Here is a 27,906-nt window from a genome sequence, read left to right on the forward strand (position 1 = left end):
ACTCATTATTTCCTCACTTCAACATTCCAATAATCCTATGAGGTAAATACTATTATGCATTCACTTGGCAGATGAAAAGATTGAGTCTTAGTGACAGTGGTGTGCGGGATCCAGCTCGCATGAGTTTCTGAGAGCTAATCGTTACATTTTCATTAATTTTTTTGAGCTGGCCGACCATCATGTCGGTAGCTTGAACTGAGCTGAGATGGGAGTATTTACAACACGAGAATCAGCAAACACTACATCTTCCCCTCCCCCTCACACAGCTGCTTAGTAGTTAAGTAACTTGTCTAAGGCCCCATGGCTGGTGAGTGGCAGAACTCAGATTTGAACCTGGCTTTGTTCAACTCCAAAGGTCTTAATGTTTGTATATACTTTGTTTGAGGTATGTTAAAAGTTAGAATTCTCATCTCCTGGACAAAGTTAGTAAGATTAAGACTTTCTAACAACATGTCCCTAAAGAAGAGGTTCTCAAATGTTAGGGTGCATCAGATTTACCTGGGGGCTTAATGAAACAGATTTCTGAGCCCTGCCCCCAAAATTTCTTATTCATTTTTCGGGTGGGATTCAATAATTTGCATTTCTAACCAGTTCCCAGTGATGCTGATGCCACTGGTCTGAGGACCATACGTTAGAAACCATTGTTCTAATGCAAAATCTGAAGCTTTGTGCCATACGTCTTGCTATAATCTTACTAGGACCACGGCTCTATCAATTTTTCTCTCATCTAAAAATGTGAGGATTTAGGTAGAAGTTCTAGGCCCTGAGATTTCTATAGGTGACCGTTTGGGTAAGATATGTGTGCTTTTTGAGCACAGGAGAACAGGAACCAAATCTTGGTACCTCTCTCCATTTGGCCTCTGTTTAGCTCTGGCCAGTATCCCAGGAGCCTGAGCCATTCCCCAAACACGGAAGGAGGCAAATAAAAAAAAAATTTCAAAGTCTATCTTTAAAATCTGGCAGAAAGTTACCCTATAATTATACTAAGCGAACTAGTTACAACTTCTCTTATATTGATGTAGGATTATTAAGAGATTGCTCACACAGTCCTGTGGAATTCAATTAATGAATTTAGACGTTAAAAAAAAAAAAAACACTGTTCTTTTCTAACCATCTCCTGCCTCCTAAATATTACAGATAACAAAATCACAAAGGAAAATGAGGTAAACTCCAAATTAGTGCTCCTGATCAGAATGTGATTGTTACTATAGAAGCACAACCTTCCCAGCCTAGTTTTCTAACTTAAGTATCTCATTTTTTTTGTGACCTCTTAGACATGGGAGAAAACAAGACGGCATGGAGGGCCATATAAAAACTCACCTGTGAACATCACTTCAAACGAATTAGAGAAGGCTAGGATAGGGATTTGGCCATCCCAAGTGTGCACAGATTTAATTTATTCTCCCTGCAGCAGTATATATGAATGTGCTTAGCCAATGGTGTGTATAGAAGGAAATGGACCAGGCCAACAGCCCTGGTGGGCCACTTTTACAATCCTGGGTTTGGGAGCTAGGATAGACACTCTTGGCTTAAAAGGTACCATGGGCTTATACCATTTGGACTTGTTTCAATTAAGGAAATCAAATATGATTTTGAAAATATAAATTCTTGCAAATAACTGAAATCTCCATTTCTTAAGAGTAGGAACTAAATCTTATTAATCTTTGTAGCTCTATATTCCTGAGCACATAATTAGAATTCATTAAACTCAATAAATGCTGAGAATGACAGAACGTTACTGCGGAGAAAACAAGGGCTATAGAGTCAGAGTGATTTGCATTTAAATCCCAACAATATCTCCTACAGTCGGTGTGGCCTTCAGCAAGTCATTTAGTCCTTCTGACCTGCAGTTTCCTGATCTGTAAAATGGGGGTCAATCAATCAATAAATTTACTGAGTGCTTCTGTGTGCTGACACTGCTCTAGACACTGGGACTGCATCGGTGAACAAGGCAGTCGGAATTTCTGTCCTTAAGGTGTATGTAATATTAGACAGTCTGTCTCAAGCTGCCTATCAGGAAGGCCATATGTGGGATCAGGGTCAGAGTACCTAACCTAGCCTGCCTCTACCACTAACTAGCTGTGACATCTTAACAAGTGATAGGACCAGTCACATGGGGATGCTATCACACACCCGCCCCAGCCTTTGTGTATACGTGGAAAGGGCATTTCTTTAGGCAGATGAGTTACACAAAAGGCATTCCCTACCACAGAACCAATGTGGTCCCATTCAGGGCTTGGTAAGCAGAGGTAGCATTCAGCCTCCAGTGCACCTCCTTCACTGGGTACCTTGTAAAAATACATGTAAAGCCTCTACGACAGTGCCTGGCACAGAATAAGTACTCAATAAATGCTAGATTTTATTACTGTCGGTTTGTGATGAGAATTTAATGAGAGCAAGGCATCAACAAAATACAGTTGATGTTCAATAACTGTTAGTTCCCTTACTTTTAGTCTGTAAACATATATATCAGTACAAAGTATAAATGATGAGCAACCACTAGCTACCCTGTCTTTTATTTGTTATGGCATATGCAGGAGGTAGTTTGGCCTAACAGAAGGAGCCCTGGGCTAGTAATCATAAGACTTGGGCCTGGCCCCAGCTCACCCATTTCTTGCCTCTAATTGCCCAGGGGACCTTCACCGAGTCTCAGTTTTCTTATCAGTAAGATGAGGGTGTGGGTTGGCCTAGGTCACATGCTGGTACTATGACATGAATGCATTTCACTGGAACGAGTTCTTCCTTTGCCTAGTGTGTGTGAAGACAAACACAGGCATGAGCCAGTCTCAAGAAGTGGTGCGTAGGTGAGAGAATCTTAGAGGAACTTTCTGTTCTGACATGCTTTATTATAAAGTACTAATGGAGATGACAGAACTTGCCCAAGACCAAAAAGTGGGTCAGCTCTAGAGAGTTTCAAACGACCTTGAACTTAGAGAATCATGGGAGGACTGGCTAGAGAGCCTAGCTATCAAATAGGTGGCTTAGGCATGTGAGATTCTGGTTCGAGTTTTAGGCTTGCCTGGGCTAACTGGGTGACAGTAGCAGAATCGCTTCTGGTCAATTTGGTCTAAGATTCTATCCAGCTTAGATATTCTATCAGTCAGTGACTAATATCCTCTGTTTCTCACTGACTTTTCCAGTTAGGACAAGACTATTCAAATTCCCAATAAGGTACATAAGGCATTTTCTCTCTCAATTTGGGGAGAGAAACTACTGGAAAGTGGTTTCTAAGCAGTTGGTGATTTTAGCCTGTAAGCAAGTGCTTTTCAGAAAATCCCTTTTCGTTTTCCCTTATTAAGTCCATTAGTCTGTAAAATAACTAAGAAAAGTCCCTCTTACTGAGTGTTTGCTGTGGGTCAGGAACTGGGCTAATGTGCATTTAGATGCAATATCTCACTCAATCCTTATAACCAGCCCAGGAGGCAGGTATAAGTGTTATTTTAGAGGTGAAGGAATTTGAAGCTCAAGAGAAATACCCTGCCTGAGGTCATGCAGCTGCTGAATAAGTGGTGGAAGCCTCAGGATAAAGTCTGGTCTCTTTCCTCTGCAGTATCTTGTATTTACTAATGACCCCGCTCTGTGTAGCATTATATGAGTGGCTTTTCTGTTGCAACTGTTTAATACTCCAGGACAATTAACATTCTACAAATATTTACTTAAAAACCACCATGCGCAAAAGAAGGTTCTTTATTGGTGTGTATCTCATATACTGTTCACTGCAGACTTTGACCTTTTCAAAAGTAAACACCACTCATGCATTGTTGAGTGCCTACAATAAGTTACATTTATTGGTCAATTACTATTATGTCCAAATGCAGAGTATCTCATCTGAGCCTCACAACAGTCCAGGAGTTGGGTCCTCTTATCTCACCTTCAGATAAGAGATATGAGCTACAGAGCAGGGATTTGTCTACAGTCCCACGGCTTACAAATGGTAGGGCCAGGTAGGAAAACAGTGTCTTCTGTTTCCTTTGACTCTCCACCAAGGGTCCGGTGCTCTCCATAAAGTTTGAACTCGATACAAATTTATTGCTTGGTTAGAACCATGGTTTTACTCATCTTTCCCTCTGGACAGGTGGGAACCAGTGGGGGCTTTGTCAAGTCAAATGGTGCAGGCAGCTGGGGTGGGCTCTGGGACTAGGCAACCTGCCTGCCCTGAATGGATGCAAGAGGGATCCAATATTTAAACCCTTCGTTTCCTCTGTACTGCTGTGAGTCATCTTGTGTCTGCAGGAGGAGGCTTCTCATGGTGTCTGCAGCTGCCCCTTTAAGACACTAAAAGGGAAGTCAGGGGTGTGCCATATTCAATCATCCTTCTTACAGCAAAGTTGGAAGATGCTAATTTCTGAAAATCGATGCTGAGTAGCACTTTCAGAGCCATCTTGTTAAAGTGGCTACTGGGACACTGCGCTCCAGTGTCAGTTGGGAAGGAATGAGAGTCCAGGAATAGAACGGGACATTGCAAATGAGCCATGAAAAACAAGCCCAGGCCCGGGCCCAGCCTTCTGGGCCTGGATAAGCTCCCGCAGAAGTTTGGCAGAACATGAGTGTAAGATGCTGCCTGAATGAGCCACGTGTCTCCAAGATCCTGGGCACAGCTTGGCTATAGTGTTTAGGTCTAGGTTCTGAAAGACTCAGGTGAGCCAGAAAAGGGTTCAGAAGCATGAGAGTTATCTATGGTCCCCTGGGTTCAGTTCAAGATCACGTTTTTCTAACTGGTTGCTTCCTGCTGAAACCAATCCAATATATTGCGGACCTGCAGGTTTCTTTGTTAATTGCCAAGAAGTTTAGGAACAAATTTACATTTGTTTGGAAACTCTGTTCTCTCTCATTTCTCCATTCTCTCTTCTATTCTCCTTTTCTCTCCCCTCCTCTGTTCTCTTAAAATACAGAATAGTAGTTATTAACTCGAGCTATTGAATCTAATAGAAATGAGTGTAAATTCTGGTTTTACCTTTACATTATGTGAACTTGAGAAAAGTGATGTCAAATAATTTTTCTGAATCCTTTTTCTCTTTTGTAAAATAGGAATAACAGTAACACCTACCACATGGGGTTTAGAAAAGATTAAGTAATAAAGTGCATATAAAGATTATTGGCACAGTACCTTGTGCACAATGGATGGTTAATTAATGTTATATATACGTAGATACTTTTTCCTCCTCTTTATATTTTTCTTTTCTTCTTGCTCTTTTCCTTCCCTTCCCTATCCATCCCTGGCAGGCAGACCCTAAGGTGAATCCCCTGACCCCTGACCATGACCGAAGGTGTTCATGCCTTTGTTTAATTCCCTCCCCTTGAGTGTAGGCAGGACCTGTGACTTGTTTCTAACCCACAGAACATGACAAAGGTGGTCAGATGTCATTATTGTGATTACTTTCCATTATCTAAGACTCTGTCTTGCTAGAGATTCTCTCTCTGCTGGCTTTGCAGAAGTAAGTGGCCATGTTATGAGGTCCATTTGACAAGGGACCAAGGGTAGTCTCTAGGAGCTGAAGGTGGCCTTCAGACAATAGCCACCAAGAAGTCCGGGCCCTCGGTCCTAAAGCCACAAGGAACTGAATCCTGACAACAATCTCAGTGAGCATGGATGTGGATCCTTCCACAACCAAACCTCCAGGTGAGAACCCAGCCCTGGCCAACACCGTGACTGCAGAGGGTCCATCTGGTTGTGAGCACACTGCTGACCCACTGAAACTGAGCTAATAAGTGTGTGTTGTGTTATGCTTATACATTTGTGGGAATTTGTTAGATACCACAGAAAACGAATACACTTCTTTCCCAATATTCCTTTCTCTTTTTCATTGCTTCATGACTTTTATAATTGTCTCATATATGTCTCAAGCAGAAAGTGCAGTGAAACTACATCCATATATCCCTTGCTGAAATATTTAGAAGACAATTTTGTCTTAAGGTTAAAAAACAAAAACAAACAAACAAATGAAAAACCAAAGAACCAATTGAGCTGGGTTAAATGGGTTCAAGTATCCTTGAAGAAAGACCTAGGAAAGCTGCAATTATTCTTATGGCATAATAAAAGCAGCATCTCATTCCTCCTACATGGGACAATAGAGATTATAGCAACTTCATATCCTTCTAAAAAGGATGAATCTATTTTTGGACTTTTCAACAGCTACTATATAAATAAATCTTTTGAGTCTCTTTTACTCTCTCAGACCACTTTCAGATCCACTATCTTTCTTGGATGGCGTGGAAGATAATGTTGAAAATACCAAGTTCCTAAATGATAACATCACCTTTATGCTCAGAACTTTTCGGCAATCTCCCCACTGCCCCCAAATAAAGTCCTGACTCCTTAACATGGCTTAAAGGCCACTGTCAACTTCTTCAGCTTGTGTTCCTCTTTCTTCCTCCGATGTTCCAAGTTCTCTCTTGTTCCAGAACCTTTGCTGTTCCTGTGCTCTGAACTTCTTCGTCATATTCTTTAACTGGCTCACTCTTACCCATCTTTCAAGTTTCAATTGAGATGTTATTCACTCTGGAAAGCCTTTCTCGACTCCTAAGCACATCTGGTGTCTCTCCATGGGACCCTTTACTTCCCTAATCACAGCCCTTGTGATACTGCATTTTAATTGCGTGTTTATAAGTCCGTCTCACTCCGTCAGACTATGAGTTCCTTAAGGGCAGGGTTCACACCTTGGTTCCTCTTGTATCTTGCATGCTTAGCTGTGTGCCTTCCATTGTGAATAAAGCAGCAAACACAAAGTTCGCCCCCATGGAACTCAAACTAGGATTAGGGTAATGTATATTGCCAGCCCCAGCTCCACTTTGGTCCCAAGTACCCTCAAAATCCTTCTACCAAATAAGTTAAGTGATTTCCCATGATGTCAAATCATTAGGGGTAAAGATAATTTATTTAGCCTCTGCAACTCCTGGAAGGGTGCAAATGATATAGGAACAATTGCAGAGCAAATGTCTGCCTCTGGAGTCATGATGCCAAGAAGATACTTGGCCTTCCTGTGACACTCATCCCTTGAGGCAGTGCTCAGGCTGGGGAAGAACTTCACATCCAGTCCATTGCCCCTCCTATGATTATCATGTTGTTATTATTTTTTTTAATCACATCTTGACTATTCTAAGCCTATGCCTTAACATTGAATACTGATCTTAGTTTGGCCTTTCCAAAAGTGATAGCCTTGTTTATCAACACTCTGCTGGGTCAGCTAGGACCATGCAATTTTATTATTCAGCACCCACCATAACATCTAGCACACAGCTGACTATAGCAGGCATCCTGATCAATCCTTGTAGACTGACTGGCAGAATGATCAGACTTCATTCGCACTGTGGCCTGGATGCTTTATATTTCTGCTTGGCCTTCCCTATCCCAGAAAACAGCAGAATACTGAGGAATAAACATAGGCTTTGGAACCATTTGCCAGCAAGACTTTGGAGAAATAACCGACCTGTTCTAAGTTTCCGTTTTCACATCAGTCAAGTGCCAATAATCCCCACCTGTACAGTCACCATGAAGGTTAAATGACACATGTGAGAAGCTCTGCTTATGCTGTTCCATTCTCTTCCCTCAACTGGCTCCTGTGGCTTGTTGCTTCATTTACTTATAAACAATGAAAGCCTGCTCATCAGCTTTTGAAGGGTAGAAAGTTTCCAAGCCCAAGGGCTCAGTTTGTAGATGGAACAAATATGGCTTCTTGCAGAGTTCTCAAGTTCAGACACAGCCATGCAGGTAATATTCATAGGTTGTTTTGGCCTAGATTTCCAAATTCTTGCAAGAGAAAGTGGAGAATCTGGTCAAAGAGAACCAGCCAATGCAATGGAACCTGTTTAAGTTTGAAAGTCCTTGAAACCAGGTTCCCGTTAATGTTCCTTATGACTCAAAAATGAGTCAAAGTTTCACAAAGAGATTGTTATTTTCTCCCTTCTTTTCAAATGCTCTGACAATAATATGGAGATGAAACTGCATTTGTAACCATGTTAGTAAAATTACACGTTCATTAATTATCAGAACTTCTTCTGATGTACACCAAGTCTATACAGTTCACATCCCTATTAGAAAAAAAATTCTCCGAGCTCTGAACTCACATAATTTCTGTGGGGTTGGAAAAACTGAAAGCATATTTTTCTTATACTGATTGTCTTTTCAGTTTACTAGGATAAGATGAGGCCCAGTCAATACCCAAGAGGAAGGAAAGCAGATATAGCATAGTGGTCAAGAGTACTGGCTTGGGTTCAGAATATATCAAATACTAGCTCCAGCCCTTTCTGGAAATGGGAATCTGGGCAAGCAAGCCACTTAATGTTTCTGAGTCTCAGAAAATGGGATGATGATGGTACATCTGCCAAAGGTTTTTGTGAGGATTAAATAAGTTAACACATGGAAAGCCAATGTGAGCAAGGGCTTGGTCACAATTAGCCATTATTATTATTAGGCAATATGAGTAAATGTCTTTTGCACCTGAATCTCTTCTTTCTTGGTAAAGAATTTTCAGATTAACGAGATGGGGAAAGAATAATGCAGAGTTCTGGGAAAATGCGCTCATGATGTGCAGCGCTACCACGTGACCTGGATCATACAGAATTCTGGGAACCACAGACCCACGTTAGAGTGTATACTGACTACCCTCATCCCAATTTACCTGGTATCCTTTGTCAACTAAGTAACTCACAACTTAGAGGCCTCTTTAATTTGTTTTGCCCTTTCACCTCTGCATTTGCTACATAAACCAGATGGAGAGTCAGGAAGTGCTGGAATCTGCCCTCTATCCCTTTTCCATTACCATTCGGTGACACAAGGGAGCCTAGACTCCACCTGCTCCAATATGCCCACAGTGGGCAGTTTTTGTTTTTACCCTCCCTCTCTTCCTTCCTTCTCTCTCACTTCCCACCAGTTCCCCTTACTCTGAGTTCCTGTTGCACTGTAAGCCCTACACTGCCTACCTGATTATGACATTAAAAGCCTTGATTTATTTCCTTTTTTTTTCATAAATAAGTCTTTTCTTTTAGTAAAATTCTAAATTAAAGGGCAGAAATTGTGTCTCCTGCTTCTTCATAACCTCTATAGGGTCTTAATCTTAACTGTGATATTTTTTTCATTCCATTAATTTTTAATAAACACTTGATAGCTTGATTTATTTCCTTGGCAGCAGCATGCATATATTTATACATCCTTGGTCATGAGCCCTTGATGTCAAGAATGTTTTAGCCCAGGTGGATTATCCGGCTGGACCTGAGAAACAAATTCAGGTACTTGTATGTTTCTCTTAACAGTTCTTTAAAATTTAAAAAGAAGTATTTTTTCTCTATTAAAAAAATCTAGACACTATGGAATGTAAAAAGAAAATTTAACTCCATTTTTTTGTTCTTTCCTCTATCTGACTTCCTGGTCAAGATCATCTCCACTTGCAGTTTAACATCGATGCTTCCAGATTTGTATGATCCAATATGGTGGTGACTGGCCACACATAGCTATTGAGCACGTAAAATGTGGCCAGTCAAATTATATCGTGCAGTAAATGAAAAATACACAATGAATTTCAAAGACTTTATATGGAAAAAGTATGGACAATATCCCATTAATATTTTTCATACTCTTTACACGTTAAAATAATAATATTTTAAAAAATTAATTTGATCTTTCTCTTTACGTGGCTACTAAAAATAGTATGTGGCTCATACTATATTGATATTAGAAAAATGTTTTACATTTCTTCTGTGTATATAAAAACCCACATATACGTACAAACACATAGGTAAACACAATTTTTAATGAAAATATGTATGTAGCACATGTAGATAGTTTCTGCAACTTGCTTTTTTCATTTTGTTCTGAGGCAGCTGCCTAATCAGGGATCTTAAAGAGTATTCAGCACATACTAAGATTTCTGTTATAAAATCATTTTTCCAATTGGTGCATTTTCACCTGAAGTATTAAAGCTAAAGAGTTCTTATTCCTTCGAAGGGCCTTTAAGTTTCTATTTATGAAATAATTGGTTCTGTTTGTTTCATAAGTATCCATCTTATCATCTCTTCATTACCACCCATGAAATGGATTGTCTGAGTGCTGGAACTGCATCTCATCTGTCTCTCGTGTTCCCCCTAGCCCTCGACACAGTGCTGGACACAGAATGTGTATTTTAATTCTTGTGAACTAGAACCCCTGGCTAGAGGGTTCTCAATAGAGAAGAGACTTTTATTTAAGTCACTCCCATTGGTCTGAAAATAATGAAAACAACAACAGTAGCTAACAGTTATTGAGCGTTTACAATGTGTCTAAGCATTTTTGTAAACTCCTTACACTCACTATCTTCCTTTATTCTCACAACTCCAAGATAGAGGTGTTATTGATTTCACTCGACAGTTGAGGGAATTGAGTCTCCCAAACAGATCTCAGATACGTCGTTTCTGTCTGTCTCCACTGCCGTCCTCATCTTTCTTTGCCATCCTCTCCTGTTAGGTCTCCCCATATCCACTTTGTCCTTCTCACCAGGGCAGCTGGATTAGTCTTTAAAAAATGTACATTGACTCATACCATTCCCATTTAAAACTTTTCAGTGGCTTCCCATTGTCATTAAAAACTGATTGAGTCCCTGCCTCCCTCACCCTTCCCCTGTGACTCCTCTCCCCTTCTTTGCAAGGCCCGAGGTCTCATCCTCTAAGGGTTCATTCTCCCTCACTCAGGACTTTTGCACGAGGACTCCCTCTGTCTCAGTACTCCTGCCCACTCTTTAGTTGGCTCATCCCGACGTATCCCACACTTCTTCTGGAAGTACCTTTTTGGATCTCTCATTTCAATTATGTCTCCCTCCTCAAATATTGTCCAAAATACCCCTCCTCAAAAATAGGCCAGAGCTCTCAGGCTTTTTTCTTCTAATTTCCAATCATGGCTTAAAATTACATATTTCTTTGTGTTTCACTACTTGACATTTCTCTGATGAGACTGCACACTCCCTAAGAGAAGAAGCTGTCTCTATATTTTTCTCCACTGAACCCCTCTAGGCCTTGTAGTCTGCCTGGCATGTGGTGACTGATGAATAAATATTTGTTGAAAGGATGAACGACACTTAGAGTAGTTAATGTAAACAGTGACGATCTTAGTTCTTTTCAACTTTGAAAACCCCACAGTGCCCAGTCTCAATATTCTCTGTGCAAAAGCCAACGTGTGTTGAAATGAATACAGTTGAACTTCCACTTTCTTTTTCTCCTCTTAGTTTAAAAGAAGGCTGCCATCACCTTAGTCCAAAATGATGACGGCTCTAGATAGCAAAGTAATGATTGCGCCGAACAGCTGTACAATGATTTGTAACAGCGTGTTGACTGACTACTACTGTAGAACCAGTATAGACATAGATAAACAAGTAAACTCACATCGCTCTTTACTGGATGGCTACCTACAGAATCAGACCTAGCCTCAGGGTAAACACCCCTGACAAAACTGGGCAGTGCCATTTCTGGGAGGAAAACTGAAAAATCAGAATTGGTTGAAATGGGGTTTTACTAGTTTTTGCTTCTTGAACAGCATTGTCAGAAATAACAAAAGCCTCAAAAATGAGTTCGCCACTTCATTTAATTATTCTCAGAACACATAAGAAAATATCTTTCTACTGGAGCATTTTTAGTGAGAGCCGAGTAGAGCCCAGATGTGGATGACTGAAGGATACACAGTCAGAATTGACAAGAGCAAGTCTCTACAATGCGCTCACCTCTCGTTTTTTGCTGTAAGTAGAATTTAAATGCAACTGCTGTTTTGGAATTTTGTGATAGGAAGATGCAACAACAAAAAACCCAAAATAATTAAGGGGAACTCCAAGGAATTAAAGAGCTGGGGTAAGGGATAGGGTCATAGAAGGTCATCTGATGTCATTTCATCCAGCCCCTTGTCTTCGGGGAACTTAAGCAATTACAAGTGGTGACAGGAGGGGTTTTGGTGTTTAATTAGCTTGACAGGAAGTAGTTCATCATTATATTAAAACCAATTCCCTTATGCCATTGTTTAAATGTACTGTGTTCTGTTTGTTTTCAATGTGGTTATGGTACCTTCCAGTATGGAGTTTTTGCTTGCTTACTTAGCTGACCTCAATCCCTTTGTTCTTTGGAACTCTTTTGTATTGAGACAAGGGGAAGGTTTATGTCACCTACAACTAACTCTATAAAGTCATTCATTTATCCATCCATCCATGCATCCATAATTTATTTTATGCAAGCTATAAAACAAGGACTGGTCGAACAATAGAGAGTCATTGTCCTCAAAGGAACTGAGTCCAGAAGGAGAAACAGACAAGAAATACATGTCAACAGGGAGATAAATGTTATAATGGGGGAGGTACAGAGGCCAAATGGGAGTCCTGACTTAGAAACCCTCTTTTCTTCCTCCTCTTGCCTCCTTATTACTTTTCATTTAAAGTCTTTTCTGAGTCTTTTCTGCTAGGTGGGGCATAAGGCAAAACCATGCACGTATAAGACATGAAGGCAGGGCAAGGTGAGTCTTGCTACAGGAACTGAAGAGAAAGACAGAATCTCAGAGATTGACGATTGGAAGATTTTCTAAAGAGGCTGTGTTTGAAAGGACCTTAAAAAGCAGGGGCAGGACTTTGATAGACTGATTTGTGGGGTAGTGAAGAGATTGGACAGAAAGTCAGAAGGTTCAGCGAAATAATAAGGCTTTAGGAAATTATTTGAATTTTGGTTCCTTTTTGCTTTCAACTGCCAAGCATAGAAACTTAAAAATCTCCCAAACGTACCCATGATTTAAATGCATTCTTACAGAGAAATCTGTCGGCACAGAATCTCTTCTTTTTGAACCACCTCTCCTAGTAATTCTGCCCAGTCTTGGTGGTGCAGGTGGGCTGACCCTGCTTTGCCCTCTGTGACCTAGTCCTGAGCAATCAGAGTGTTTCTTGTATCCCAACCACCGCCACTAATCAGAGATGCACACTGGACCTAAGGTAAGCTAACTGGCGTCTCCTTGGCAGAGTTGTCATAGAAGACGCCCTCAATTTCTCTCAGATTAAGAGCTTTATGAATGATGCAGGTTTTGGCTGCCAGTGTCTTTCTCCTAGAAAGAAGCTTTTGAGGATGAGGAACACAGCAACAGGCTGAGCTGAGGGACAGAGAGATACATAATTCAGATGACTGTGAACCTGTAGATCTTGCCATGCCCAAGACCCACCCTTCACACCTTCATGAAACTACCAATCCTTTAGTTCCCCTCCTCCCCTTTTGGGCTAACGTTAATTCGACAGGAATTTTACAAAGTACCACCGAAAAAGTCTTCATACACAGAGTTGAAAAACTGTGTTGACACAAGGGGAATTTTCTTGGATAAGGTGGTTTAATCGGTATTAATAAAAATTGACACTTCAGGTTAACATCTGCCTTGGCCAACTTTTCTTTCTTGCCGAATGGATGGCCTTAATCAGCAACTGTGTTAAAATGATAAAAATCTCTGTAGTTATAGTACATGGCCAAGTGGATGTCTAGACTTCTATTTTTTTACATCAAAGCTACCAAATTCTTTTAACTGCTGTTCACTATGATTATTTCCTATATTTTAGGTATTCGAGTCCTTTCATTCTTTGGAATCCTGAAACAGTTTCCTATCGGCTCCTAGAATTCTACGAGTTACTCCATCCACATCTCTCCCTCTCCCCAGGCCAGAAGAAGGCAGTGGTAGTCTGGAGAAGAGTCAAAGAATGTGCTTTCCTGAAAACTGAGAAACTTCTAATGAGTCAACATGTCTTTAGTTCCACTACCGAATTAGGAAGACTACCTGTCACGAGTGATATCTAAAGATGACCCTTTCAGGATTTTTCCCCACTACAAACTCGTATGAACTGATATGAAGAAAAAAAAAAAATGAGGATGGATGCAGGAATGCAGTAGTTCCTGAAAAATCCTTCTGTCTTCAAAACTGATATCAATTTGCCTCTTCATTTTATCTCCACGGGCAACTTTGCAAGAGTCAAGGCTGGGTGGTGCTCACTGCAGGAGTATGTGTTAGCAAAGCTAATTTCAGCATCTGTATAAAAATTTCCATCAGTTGCTTGCTGCTATCAAATATCACACTACCTGTGAAAGCTCTTTGACAGATTGTATTTTAACTTCCTGCTCTGTTTTTGATGAAATTGAGAATTGTATTTGCCATTCGCCTTGTCTATTGGGTTCTTTTTGATCCTACTTTTGACCCTGCTAATGTATCTTTAAGTGCCAATAGCAATTTTGCAACTGTTAATAGTCTTCCTAGGTAAGAATTTCATTTTCTATTTCAGTAGACTTCCATTGGTAAAAATGCCAAGTTTCCATTTATCAGAAATATTATGTCCCTTTTTTCCCTCTACAAAAAGAAATTAGACAGCCATAAAAGTTAAATGGTTAGGTCGGCCTGCCCATCTTTACACTAAAGTTCAAGGAACAAATATTTGAGAAATAAGAGGAACACAGGACTTTAATTTCATCTTAGTTTTTTTCAGTATTATACACAAAGAGTCAGGATTTGACATCAGGCCTTACTTTTCTTTCTTGAATTTTATTTCAAACTTCATTAAAATGCAGTTCGTTTATAAATTCGACTCTCTTTATAAGAGTGAAGCATGGTCATTTTAGAAAATTCATAAATAAAACACTTTTTACTACAATTTTAAGAGGTATTCTTTCTTGCAATTGTTAAAATTTCATAAATATGAAGTTGTGCCTTTTGCTTTTGTCAAACGACTACAGAAAGTGAAGTTTTAGGTGTTATTTGATAAATAGTACTGCATTCAGCTGGAGCTAAAATTTTAAGAGGAAATGTAATTGTTTTCAATATTTATGTGTCTACAATGTTCCATGTTATATTTCAGGCCTTATTTGTTTAAGCTTCTGGATTCAGGCCAACAGGTGTTTACTAAGGGCGAGGCACTGAGCTAGGTGCTGTTGAAAGAGACTTTCCTTTTTTTCTGCATTTGTGAAGCTGGAAAGATGTAAATCTGAGCTGTCTGTTGCCATGTTTCTTGTGGTACATAGTTATGATTTGAATGTCCTGTATCTGAACCCCCTTTCTGTGTTTGGGAACTTGCCTACCTTATGAATTTTGGTGGGCGGCAGAAATTGCCTCGATATTAAGAAGTTGAAAACACCAGCTTTATCAGCATTGCTTTCAGCAGAGATCTAGGCTTTGCCAATTATAAGGACCTGACTTAAATGTCAACTTGCGAGTTAGTGACACAAAGACAGGACAAGAAAGGACTCGTCTCCTCCTCTGTGGGAAGGTGGTGGAGGCTAACCAAGTCTGACTTCCTTCCAACTGCAGCAGCAGGACGGAGGCCAAAGGAGGCCTTTGTGTTCAGTGCTAGCAGGGTTAGCCATGGAAGTCAGTACTTGGTCATTGGGGCATTGTTCTTGGCAAGGTGGCCTCAAATCAGAAATTCTGTGAACTACCTAATACTCTTTTTTTAAAATAATTTTTCTTCTTCCTAAATCTTTTTTTTTTTTTTTTGCAGTGAATTCTATTGTTTGAGACTAAAAACTCTGAGGGATGCACATTCTTCAATCTACATTATGAAGAATGTCATTTGCAATTGGAGAGCATGACACCAGTATACAGACAGTGAAGTCAAGATGGAGGAGAGTGATCTGACAGGACAATTTGGATTCTGAAAGGCCCTGAGACCAGCTTGAACTCTGCACTTCCCTTTCCAGGAGCTAACGAATTTTTACTTTCGTCTGAGCTAGCGTGTGGTGGGTTCTTGTCATCTTGCAACTAAAAGTTCTGGGCAAACATGGATGAAAGCAAGTTAATATTATGTATCAGGAATCTCAAAAGGATTCATCCCCTTTGACCCAGTAAGCGCTTTTCTATTCTTCAGAAATAATTTAAAATGTAAAAAAAAAAAAAAAAAAACTAAAATAGTGGGTAGAACTGAGCAAATGGTTGCCTAAGAAGGTGCTTCTAGAAAACAACAGCTGTGACGTTGGAGCATCTTGCTGCCCCTCCGTGCTCACAGTTTTCATGCCTTTTGCTTTGCATTTTAAAGGTTTTCCTTTTACAATCACCTGAGTCGTATTCTGTCTTTCTGTATAGCTTTTTTCCTTGAGTCTTCGGAAACTGCTCTTTGAGGTATGAGATTCTACACTACAAAGGAATTAGAAGAGTCACTTGGCCCCTGCATGTGTGGTTGGTACTATGTAATTCTGAGGTGACAAGATTTACACAGGTAACACAACTTGAGAGAAATTCATTTTAATAATGCTATGTTAATAAATAAAAAAGGGTATGTGCCATGTGTTGGCATAATGGAGGCAGGGCCATGGAGTTACAAGACGAACCAGCATAACGTGTTGGTCAAGAATGTGGGCTTGGAGTTAGTCTACATGGGCAACTTTGGCCAAGCTACTCAGTACTCCTGAGCCTCGGTTTCCTTATCTGTAAAACAGTGTTGCTCTGTGAATTAAATAAGCTTTGTGGGTAAAATATTTAACACAAGCCTTTGAAGACTGTAAGGGCTCAAAAAATGTTAGCTATTTTTGTGAAAACCCTTACATGTATATATATTTTTTCCTTAAAATCATAAATGGAAATACTTCTGCATCATTTTGCAAATTTTATAAAATATGAAGAGCACACAGTTTAAACTTGAGATGCTGAAATCCTGAGACTCATTGACTCTGGGACTTTTCCCATAACCATAGTAATCGCTATCATTTATTAAACACTCAGGTACATTTCACATCACATGATTGGTTCTCAGCTAAGACAGGATTAGAAGCTGACTTTCCTGAATTTCAGGCTCTATTTTTCCCTGCCTTTAATGAACAATTTTTCCAATCCAGGTGACAGGTTCCCAAAAGAAATGGAACGTAAATATTTCATTTTGACTCTGTTTACATTTCAGGAAAAGCAGACAAGTTCTGGGTCAGAGCTGGTCATGCCTCCTGATAACGTATCTCCCCAAGTATTCTTCTCTTGCATACTTGCTTCCTCCCTCAGCTTCCCTCTCTTTTCTCCTTCTTCCTTCCTGGTTTTTGTTGCCCCTGTCTAGATTTCACATGTTCCTTTTCTGGTATTTTCCTTCCCTACCTTCCTCCTTGCTCTGACTCCATTTCCCCTTCTTTTGTCTCCCTCCCTAGTCACCTGGAGATGACTACTTACATCCTTAAATTTCTGACCAACTGGCACCCAGTTAAGACATAGCATATCATTAACATGGAGTTGGATTGGCTACAGGTTACATCATGCTCTGTAGATTTATGAACAACATTGGAGTGGTGGTGTTGGTGCCAACAGGAACTGACCAGCAATGGCAGGCAGTACAAGGCTCCATCAGCCTTCAAGGGACACTGTATTTGTCTTGATTGACCTGACTGATCTGGTTAAGAGCCCAGTCCTTGGGTGCAGGTAGACCCACTGCAAATCCTACCTCTGCCACTTCTGAGCAGTTTCCTCATCCGTAAAGTGGGATAATGCCTTGGACCGCCAAAGGTTGTTGGGAAGATTCAAGGAAACCATGCTTATTTCACCCAGAGTCCAGCACATGTTATGTGCTATGTGATGGTAGTAATTATTAAGGTGTTGATTAGTAACTATATCCACCTCCTCTCTGCTTCTCTCTTTCCTGATCCCTCTCTCTCTGCCCAAGCAATCAGGATATGTACTCCATATGATGAAGTTTGTTTGATTCTTTACTCCTTGAGATAGTAAATGGATCAGAGAAGTTAAGAAACCCAGGATATGTCTCAGTCATAAAGTTTTGTGATTGTGAAAAAAAATCCTAGTGTTTCAAAACTTCAGATAACAAAAAAACAAAACAATAAAAAGCAGGTTTAATAGCAAATTCTTTCCCTTTCTGATACAAAAGGAAGAAAAGGGAGAGAATGGGAAATCTTTTTGTTTAAATGTAGGTTCCTGCACCCTGGATCCTTTTGATAATCTCTCAAAAGGAAGAGAACTCTGCCATCTTCTCCATTCTTTAACCAGCCTATTCCCCCTTCCTTCAAGCTTGGAGCCAATCTACTTGGATTTCCCTCATCCATGGAAATTCACCACCCCAAGGAGAAATTTGAGATCCAGAAGATAACCTCTCCTGCTTCTCCAGAGAGCTAGGAAGGGAAGTCTTCTCTTCTGCCCCTCAACTTCTCTGCCTGTTCTGTTAAGCAAAGGTCCCAAACCAGAATCCCTGCAGCCTTTCCTTTCTCATGTCCAGGCAGCTTGCTAATATCACAGCCGAACACCCTTCCTGAACAAGGCTCTGCGGAGTTCTATTCCTGTGCCATGCCCAGTGAATCTGCTGCATTGCCTTGGCAACCGATTGAAATAGTTCAATGTGTGTGGCGATATCACCCTTAATTCTGCAAAACCAGGGCAACCTGCTTGGAGGGCTGCTGCGGCATGCCAGTCAGTTAGTGTTCTCCATTCTGGTTTGACTTCTTTTTTTTTTTCTCCTCCCAATTACCTCTGCATCCCCTGCGAGCACCTACATGCCATTGCTAACACACCTGGCCTTACGTCAAGAAACACCCTTGTCAACAGGAGAGGGGCTGGAAGGGATCCTGGGGACAAAAATGGCTGGATTGTCTCCTTTCCTCTAGCCTCAGAGAGGACACCAGGAGCTCCTCAGCCATGAAGCTGCTAAATCTAACCATAGTTTCTTGCAATATGGTGAACATTATGCATTCGGTAATTAAATATTTATTGAATGCTGGTCACGTTTCGGTAACTGTGCCAGGTACAGAAGAGACAGGACACTTCCTTAACATCATGGAGCTTACGCATGCTGTGGAGGCCAGAAGGTAGCATTGGGGACTCTGCAAACCTGAGGAACTATGGCCCCTGGCTTGGGATTTGAGACAGAGGGCTGACTTCCTAGAGGGGCGAAGGCTACACTGAGACCTGAAGACGGGTTGCTGTCAGGCACATGGGCCAATTTCCTAATTAGGTGACTGGTTTCATTCTGGCCTTCTCCAACCCTGGCAGTTTGGCTGACACCCTTTGCTGCGGTGGTTTGCTTCAGGCACCTGGGGATATTTGCCTTATTTCTCCTGTCTCCAGGCTAAAGTTCTCCTATAAGCCTTTGAGGGAAGGGTAACAGCAAATGAGACCAAGTTTTCTCACTTATTCTCTTGGCTTTCCATGCTGAGTAAAAGATGGCGGCTGAAAGGCACATTTTCCAAAACTAGCAGCATTGAGACCAAGATACCAGGACTCACTGCCCAATGGATGTGCCTCGCATTGTATTCTGAGGTTTACAGCCCTCAAAGTCATGGGTTTCTGTGAATGTCTAGATAACGAGGACTCAGACTACTGGCATTTTCAAAAAGTGCAACCTCAATAACTACCCTGAACACAAATACAGGGATGTGAAATTTTGATATGTAACCATTTGCTTCCATTTTCTTTTCTTATATTAACATTTATTGAGCACAGATCTCTTATGTGTAAAGTAGAGAAAATAGTAGCACCAATTTCAGTGGTTTGTAGAGGTTAAGTGAGATTCTGTAAGTCAAAGTGCTTTACCCAGTGCCCAACATATACTGAATCCTTTGTTTAAGATTTATTAACTGCATCATAATTACTAGTTTACATGGCTGTCTTGCAAAAGACCATGACTCTCTGAGGGCACGGATCATGTATTTTTTAATTTTGTTCTTCACTGGAACCCAGCAAAGGGTCTTACATATAAAAGGTGTCCTGTACATGTCTGTTGAATGAATGAGACATTGAAAATAGTAATAGCGATGCCGCACATTTATTGTCACTGAATTTACTATATGTCATGCCCTGTGCTAAGAACTTTACAAAAATTATCTTGATTTATTCTCCCATGCTGCCATGATGACTGTTACCCCCATGTCTATATCACAGTAAAATAGCAGTCCAACTGCACTGAGGGTGGTAGTTATTTTAAAAGATTAACCTGCCTGGGTGAGTACAAGCAGTTAACCTTTACTAGCAGCTTGCTTTGTCCAGACCTTGTGCTAAGCATGTTACAGGACATCACCTCATTAAATCTTCCCAATGAGCCTATGAGGTGAGCTTGCTATTTCCATTTTATAGCAATGACGCTCAGAGTCCCTGAGTAACTTGCCCAGAAGCACAAAGCCAGCCAGGACACATGAACGGAGAGCCTTTGTTTTGAATCACAGCGTTATCTTGTTTACTTATCTCATTGGAAGTTTAAGGTCAGAAGCAGCAGGAAATTGGCATACATATTTTTCAAATGATACTAAAACAGAAGTTTTAAAAATGTATGTGCATACAGCTTTACATTAAATATTACCTTAAAAAAATATGTGTGTACCAGAGGGCAACAGGGGATTATTGTTTAATGGGTAGAGAGCCAGTATGGGATGATGGAAAAGTTATGGAGGTGCACAGTGGTGATGATTGCACAGCAGTGCAAATGTACTTAATGCCACCGAGGCAAATTTTATTTTATGTCTATTATATATATACATATGATGTATGTTCGCAGCATGAGAGGTTCAAGGTCCATGTTCCTACCTGAACTGCTGCTTTCCCTTCTTACAGGAGGCCAGGTCAACTCAGCTCATAACTCAGTGGCAAATTCTTTCAAAGCCTCTTCCTATCTGTCACTGGTATCCATGTAATTAAGTGTCAATTAACTCAAGATGAACCATCTCCCCCAAGATCAAAGGAGTACCTGAAATCTGTGGAGTCTGACGTAGTTTAACCATATATGGAGTGGCATTTACTATCTTTGTAGTGTTAGCAATTTATAAGCTAAGTGGTTTTGAACCTGGTCCACTGTGTTTTCAGGAGAGTACTAGCTATCACTAAAAAAGGTATATAATAAGGTAATTCACATCTGGAGTATTTCAGTCACCACATGACTTGATGCCTAATATAACATGCTGCTCATTCTTTACATAGTTCTGTAATGGCTTGACTCATGAAGAGTTCATTTCTGTATCATGAGGAGTCAGTCTATGATTCCATCAAGTGTACCAGAGACATGAACATGTTCATTTATTTATTCATCCATTCTAAAAATATTTTGAGTTTCTTAATATGGGCCAAGTTGTAGGCTGGGTACTCTGAGCACTGTATTGAGAGATCAGCCAAGTAGCCTGTTCTCCTTGTACTTGGAAGAAAAAGATTAGAGAAATGAGAGAGATCTGAGGTGAACTCAGCGACTGTTTGAGTCCTGTGAGCATCCCCGGAATGAGCTAATAATTTGTGAGCTTTCACGACAGAGCCTCGCATAGAGCAGGCACTTAGGAGCAACCCTGGCTTCGGAGCTGGAAATCTGGAGTGGTATGATCCTGGGGGCTGACACAGACCCAAGTTGCAGGAAGCTTCTCATGTCGAATGGACTTGTCTTTCCTTGCCTATGTTCTATCACTAAATTTGGAGTTGTTGGCTGGTGTTCCTGTGTGCTAGGGTTATCAGGAAACCTGACCATTTCACTGGAGAAAAATGACTATCTTCCAGTGAGGAGGAGGCTGCTCCTCAGTTACTCAGTAAGCTCAGCCATCTGCCTGGAGCAGAGATGCCTTGCTTGGCTGCACTGAATCTATCAGGTACATACAGCTCTTGGGCCATGTGGTGACATGTAACCCATTTGGCTCTAGAGAGACTTTATTACAGAGTGTAACTGACATGTGGTTTTGAAGCAGATATCCAGGCACCCAGTCTCTTCTCCATCCGTTTTCTTTTTCCCTCCTGCAATTTCCATCCTATTCTACATCCTACCCCAACTTTCTTACCACTCACATGCCCAGAATAGACCCTGCCTTTCAGACCTTTGACTATGTCCTTCTAGACCACTAAAACACCTATTTTTTCCAGGAAGTTCCTTTTCATTGGCCAAGTTTCAGTCTCTCAAACTGAACCACCTTACTGCCTGACGTTTTCACAAGCCCTCATTTCTTTAGTCTAAGAATTCTTTTCTTAATCAACTTTATTGAGTTGTAATTTACATACAAAATGCACTCTTTCTAATTGTATGGTTTTATGAATTTAGGCAAACCTAGGTACCATCACATAAAACATTTGCATTACCTCACAAATCACTATAGTTTATACCTTTGTCATTTCTAGAATTTTATATGAATGGAATCAGACAATATGTACTCTTTAGTAAGACACTCCTTTTTTCACATCTTAATGTTTCTAAAATTGGATTATCTTACCGTGAATATCTTTTTTCCTTTAAGAGTTACAACTAAATGATACATCTTATAATGGATAGCATTTATATATATATACATGCATGTGTTTATACATGTGTGCATGTGTACATATGTGTGTGTGTGTATAGACTAGTTGGTTTTGCCATTAGACAGTAAGCATTGGGAAGGTAAGAATCTTGACTTTGCTGTGTAGATTCCCATGTGTCTATAGCTGGACACTACTAATAGGAGCTAAATAAGTACTGCAGAAGGTGGCGATAGGGAGTTTCAAACAGTTTTCCAAAAATATCTTCTAATGGCAAGAGCTTACCTAAAACTCTTCTTGGAATGAGACAATAGTCTGTAACTACAATAGGGGTTCTCTTTGGGGGGCTCAGTTACCTCTGCATTGGCATGAGACAGAATCTCTCAAAATTTGTCCCATGGACAATTAATGTTACTCAAGGTGCTCGTAAAAAGGGGGGGGGGTGCCACTGTCATGGAAATTTGGGAAACATTCTTATTATAATCTACCACGTAGAGACTCATAATTCACTAGCATGCTAAAAGTTCTGAGAAGTCCTACAGCCAAAAAAAAAAATTTTTTTTTAGATGTTTTAATCTAAAGTTTGTTTGATTGTGGAGCTTTATGAAACATCCATTAATAGCTTAAAGAATACACTTTGTGAAAGACTGGTCTAATACATAAGCATGAATTACAAAATGAGAAAGAAAGAGAGACTATTAAGATATTGAAGGGACCTGTATTTGAGTTGGTCCCGCCTAAGCCCAAAGGTATGAATGGGATGGATGGGGACACTCTTCCAAAGTCGAAGGCTGAACAAGCACTTTCCCTCAATCTATAATCTCTTTATAGTATGAAGGGACATGTGGCAAGCAACCTTTCCTAAGAGGAAACGAAACAACACAAAAACACGCATTGCACCATCCCTTAGGAGACATGCGCCCAGTGCACGTGGTGGATAATTGAGGTTGAGTAAAGAGAACCCCCTGCTCCACCCATCTGCCTAAGCCATTCCATGGAGGCTGAGCTGTTGTGTTTGTCTACTGTTTGGCCACACATCTTTATCTGATGAGAAAGCTGAAGCAGGTAACGATGGCTCACTAAAACAGAGAGGAGCCCCTGTGCAGAAATTACCCTGATCATTTAAATGATGGCAAAGTCCTTCGCAGAAATAGCAGTGACCCCAATACACACAGAGATAAGGGCAATCAGAGTGGGCCAGGTGAAAATCAGGCAGAGACTAAAAGAAATATACAAGAGCTCCCTTTCATTTTGGAAATACTATTTTAGGCATCACCATACAAGAAAATGGAATTTTTTTTCTCTTAGTATATATTCCTATGAATTTTAACACATATATAGAGTGATTTAACTGCCACCACAATCAAGATACAGAACAGTTCCATTAACCCCACAAATCTCCCTCAAGTTATCCCTTTATAGTCACATCCTCTCCCAACCCATAATTCTTGGCAACCACTGAAAACCACCATTTCCATCACTACAATTTTGCCTTTTCAAAAACTCCCTTTCCTTTTGCTAGCCCCTTTGCTTACTTTTTAATGGAGGTCTCTGCATGATTATGTGTGGATGAAAAGAACTCCAAATCCAATACCAGCAGGTTTTCTCTTCTACTGTTATTGTTTGGTTATTTGCTGTTGCTAACATTTATTAGCATCTGTTGTGTACCAGGCACTTGGACTAAGCTTATTACATACATTGTCTCATTTTAATTTTACAATAGCCTTATGATATATGTATACCATTGCATCTCCATTATACAAATATGGAAACTGAAGGTCAGAGAGGTTAAATGACTTGCCTAAGGCCTCGCAGCTATCAAATAATTGAATCCCAGTACAAACCCAGCTCAAGATGACCACAATCTTTAAACCCTACAGTACTCAATAAAAAAAAAGGGGACTGTCACTAAAAAGGAGGCATAATGAGAGAGGTTAGGGGCAGAGCCAGTTTGGGGCCATGTGGTTATTTAAAAGTTTTGCAAATGTGTGTGAAACTGGAGAACCATCTGGATCTCCTGACTTCTCAACCCCAGCTCCTGCCTTTATGCCTTCTTCCACCTGCCTCATGTGGTCCTAGCTGACCCAGGTGGCACCTGCCTGCTGTTTTCAGGGGCTTAGGATGGTTTTAGTTCTCTTGCAAATTTAGCAAAAAACAATGTCTGTGTCATAGCTCTACTGCAAGACACAGCAGCTGAGACCCAGAAATGGGGCTCGGATGCCGTCTGGTTTCTACCCAGTCTCAAGTTCCCCTATGTGCGTTCTGACCTCATTCTTCCCCCTTGGTTGCTTGCAACACCAGCCGAAAAAGTTTCTAGGACACAGCTACGTGGTCTGTGCGCTGGAGGTGGCAGGTGTGTCTTTGCTGAGATAGGGCTAGTGAGACAGGAATGTATGTGGTTGGCCCATGCTTCACAAAGAAGGGAGAAAGTCCGGCCCTGCAAGACACATTTGTGTTGGAGATAGTGAGAGACAGGGGAAAGGGGAGATAGAAGTTAATGAAGAATTGGTGATGCTTGGGAGTAGACCAGGTTCTTGCCCTCCATATTTCGCTCTTTCGAGCTTGCTATTTGAGGAAGTAAAGGTGGCTCGCCAATTTCCTCCTAGAATCAATTTATGTGAATCATGGCCATGGATCATTTGGAGACAAACAAAACAAGCCAGAAATCAGGGTACCAAGGACCATCTCTGGAGGACACCCCAATTAATGATTAAAGGAGTGCAAGAGGGCGTGTAATTTAGATTGGAAAGTGTTGAGTCACTTCAACAATAATAACAACTAATATTTATTGAGTACTTAATCTGAACCAGTAACTGTGCTAAGAGCTAATTGACATGAATCATCTCATTTATTTCTCACAGCAACCCTCTCAAGTAGGTATTACTATTACCTCCAATTTACAGATGCAGAATTGGTTGTCCTGAAGTTTAAGTGACTCACCCAAATTACACAACTATGGAGGGGCAGAACATTTGAATTCTGATAGTTTTCAAACCTAAGTTTGCAAATACTTAGCTTTGTTGCTTTACTGCCCATCTTAATTCAGAAATATTATTAAAGGGTAACAGAAAAAGGAGGAAGAGAGATCAGCTATTCGGGAGTCCATAATCTTCTCAAAAGCTTGCAAAGTTCCTTTGGCCTGACTACAGTCTGAGAAAGAAGAAGAACCAGTAGGATTTACACTGTCCAGAGCCCTCCAGGAGTCTGTTGATCTTACCTGCTGGTTTGACATAATTGCATGCTGTAGAAACCTACAGCCATTTCTCAAGTTTTCTTTTTACACAATAGGCTTGGGAGGGTTTTAGATGGGTAGGCACAATGGGCTATTTTTTTCTCTCGTGGGCTGGTACCATGAAGTGTGATTACTGGTCCCACCCAGGCATACTGGCTGGCACAGGAAGCACCAGGCCTCTTTGAGCCGACAAAAAGATCTCAACGAGCTTGTTCATTAGAAGAGCCCAGGTGAGCAGAACAGACTTTGGACTTAAAGAGCTCGTAGACTTTCAGGGTGCTAGGTTAATATTAAGTCCTCTGGAAGAGGTGTTTTACAAAATGGTACCCTGTGACAACAGGTTATTTATGCCCTCTCCAGGGAGTACTTTATACTTAGGATTTTTCTGGCCTGGACTCATCATAGACTCAAGTTCAATAATAATACCTATTACACTCTCCCATGTTTTGTGGAATGCCTCATGCACAGGGCACAATAAACAGTCAATAACAATGTTTACTGTGATTATGATCTTCCCAAAGCCTTTCATCTAAAGATCTCAAAGTCCTTTGCAAACACTAATTAGTTAAGCCTCACAATGCCTGTTTTTACAATACTTTTTCCCATTTTGCCAAAATTTAAATTGAGACCCAGCAAACTTAAGTGGCATGTCCAAAGTCATACAGAAAGTTCAAATTAATGATAATGATGATGCTTTGCATTTTATGTAATGCATATGCACTACATGGCATATGTTTTCTAAAGTGACACGTGTATATTGTGAAGATAATTTTCACACTATCCTGGAGGAAGGTGGGTAGCGAGTATTATTAACTGGTGACTGGACTGGATAAACTGAGGACAAGAGGGCAAGTAACTTGGTGAAGATTTGACTGAGGATACAAGTCCACTTCTCTGACTCAGAACAGACTGCGGCATCCCAGACAATCCTCAGTTCTCTAAATTGAGGGATGCGCAATTGCTGTCACGCTTATAGGAAAGATAGCTATACTGGGGGGAGGAGAACAGGTTGCAGCCATATTTACATCCAGGAATGGGCTAGTTCATGTCCCCATTGAGAGAGGCAAAAGGGATGAGATGAGGCCCTTTAAGAAAGGCAGGCTCAAGAAATGAAGGAAACAGGGGGTGGCTGGGGATGGCTGTCAGCTCTGTTTTCTTGCAGGGCATCTACTAGACCAGGTCCTGCCTGAAAGCAGGAGCGCAAAGGGACTTGGTTCTGTGTTTCGGCCTCATGAACAAGACTTGGTCCAGCGAGCCTTGGGGGATGGGCACAACGCCATCACTGGCACCTTGGTCTGATGTTACAAGTCCCTGCGAAAGAGTTCCAGGAACATGCAGTATCTTAACGGCTGTCTCTTACGTATGACCAGCTCTCATCCTCACCACCCCATCCAGGAGGAGCCTGGAATAGCCTAGGGTTCAAAAACTTGGTAGCTGTGGATCCATTAGTTACTTCTTTTCCTTAGCAACATACCCACATCAAGAAAGATGAAAACATGAACAAAAATACCCAAAGGCGGTAAGGGACTTGCCGCCTCCCAGTCTGGCAACATTTTCTTAGTGAGTAATGATACTCTATCAGGAGACAAGTCAGACTCTGCAGGGTGGGGGGGAGGGGAGAGATTGCTGGGTCTTAGGAATTCAAAGGGAGATTTGCTGGCTGGAGATAGAGCCCATTCTCTATAAACAAGGGATGTGTGAGAGAAGTTTGTTACCCCACCTCCATCCTGCCTTTTCCAAGCCTGTGGATTCTGACTGATGGCTAGACCTAGGGCTAATGGGGAGCATTAAAGAAGAATGCCAAGCCCTTTTCTGGAATGTGTTCACACATCTAAGCACAATGGCAATAAAAAGTCTTGCAGTTTAGAAATTGCACCAATGCCCCACTTCTTCCCGCTCTCATTTCTGAAGGTTTCCACACTCCCCTACTGCATGGGCGGCCCGAAGGTGCAGTGAACCGAAGACAGGGTGAATATTTTAGGAAGCTGTCCTGAATGGATGTCACAAGCCCATTCTCCCTCGTTGGGAAGGAGGGAGGCCTCCCACCACGGTTACTTTTCTGGAGTCCTGGGACTCGGCTGTCAGTATCAAAGCTCGCTTAAGTAAGACTTGACAGAATGCAGCTTTGACTTTCTAAGTATGCCAAGGACCCAGGCCACAGTTCACTATGTCCACTTTGGCACACCGACTCCTGGGGTGACAGTGCAATAATCTTGCTGGCCTCACAAGGACCACGTCCGCCTTTTGAGACGTGCCCTTACACAGCTTCCCTCAATAAGGCTCACGGCCAGGTCGGGCGATATCCTCAGGATGTGCTTGCACGGCTGGACAGAGTGATCGCACTGTCCAAACACCCAAGGCATCACTGGGTGATAGACCATGTGGCTCTACTGGGCCGTTTGTTTCATTGCAGCCGCTGATGTGCATTTTATGTGTGTTTTATTTATTTTGTAAAGTAAGACACATCTGCGGGGCTCCTGTACACATCTGCTGTACTGCAGAGCCTAGCCTTTCCTATCAATCAGTCCACCCACACGCACGCTTC

The 27,906-nt window shown here is 41.2% G+C and overlaps 1 protein-coding gene across 4 annotated transcripts in view; it reads right to left on the reverse strand.

Moving 5' to 3' along the window:
- SH3RF2 (SH3 domain containing ring finger 2) overlaps positions 1-27,906 on the reverse strand; it is a 115,121-nt gene that overhangs the window by 79,483 nt on the left and 7,732 nt on the right. The window lies entirely within an intron of this gene.

This window comes from Rousettus aegyptiacus, unplaced genomic scaffold (assembly GCF_014176215.1).
Source record: "Rousettus aegyptiacus isolate mRouAeg1 unplaced genomic scaffold, mRouAeg1.p scaffold_m13_p_7, whole genome shotgun sequence".
Classification (NCBI taxonomy): Eukaryota; Metazoa; Chordata; class Mammalia; order Chiroptera; family Pteropodidae; genus Rousettus; species Rousettus aegyptiacus.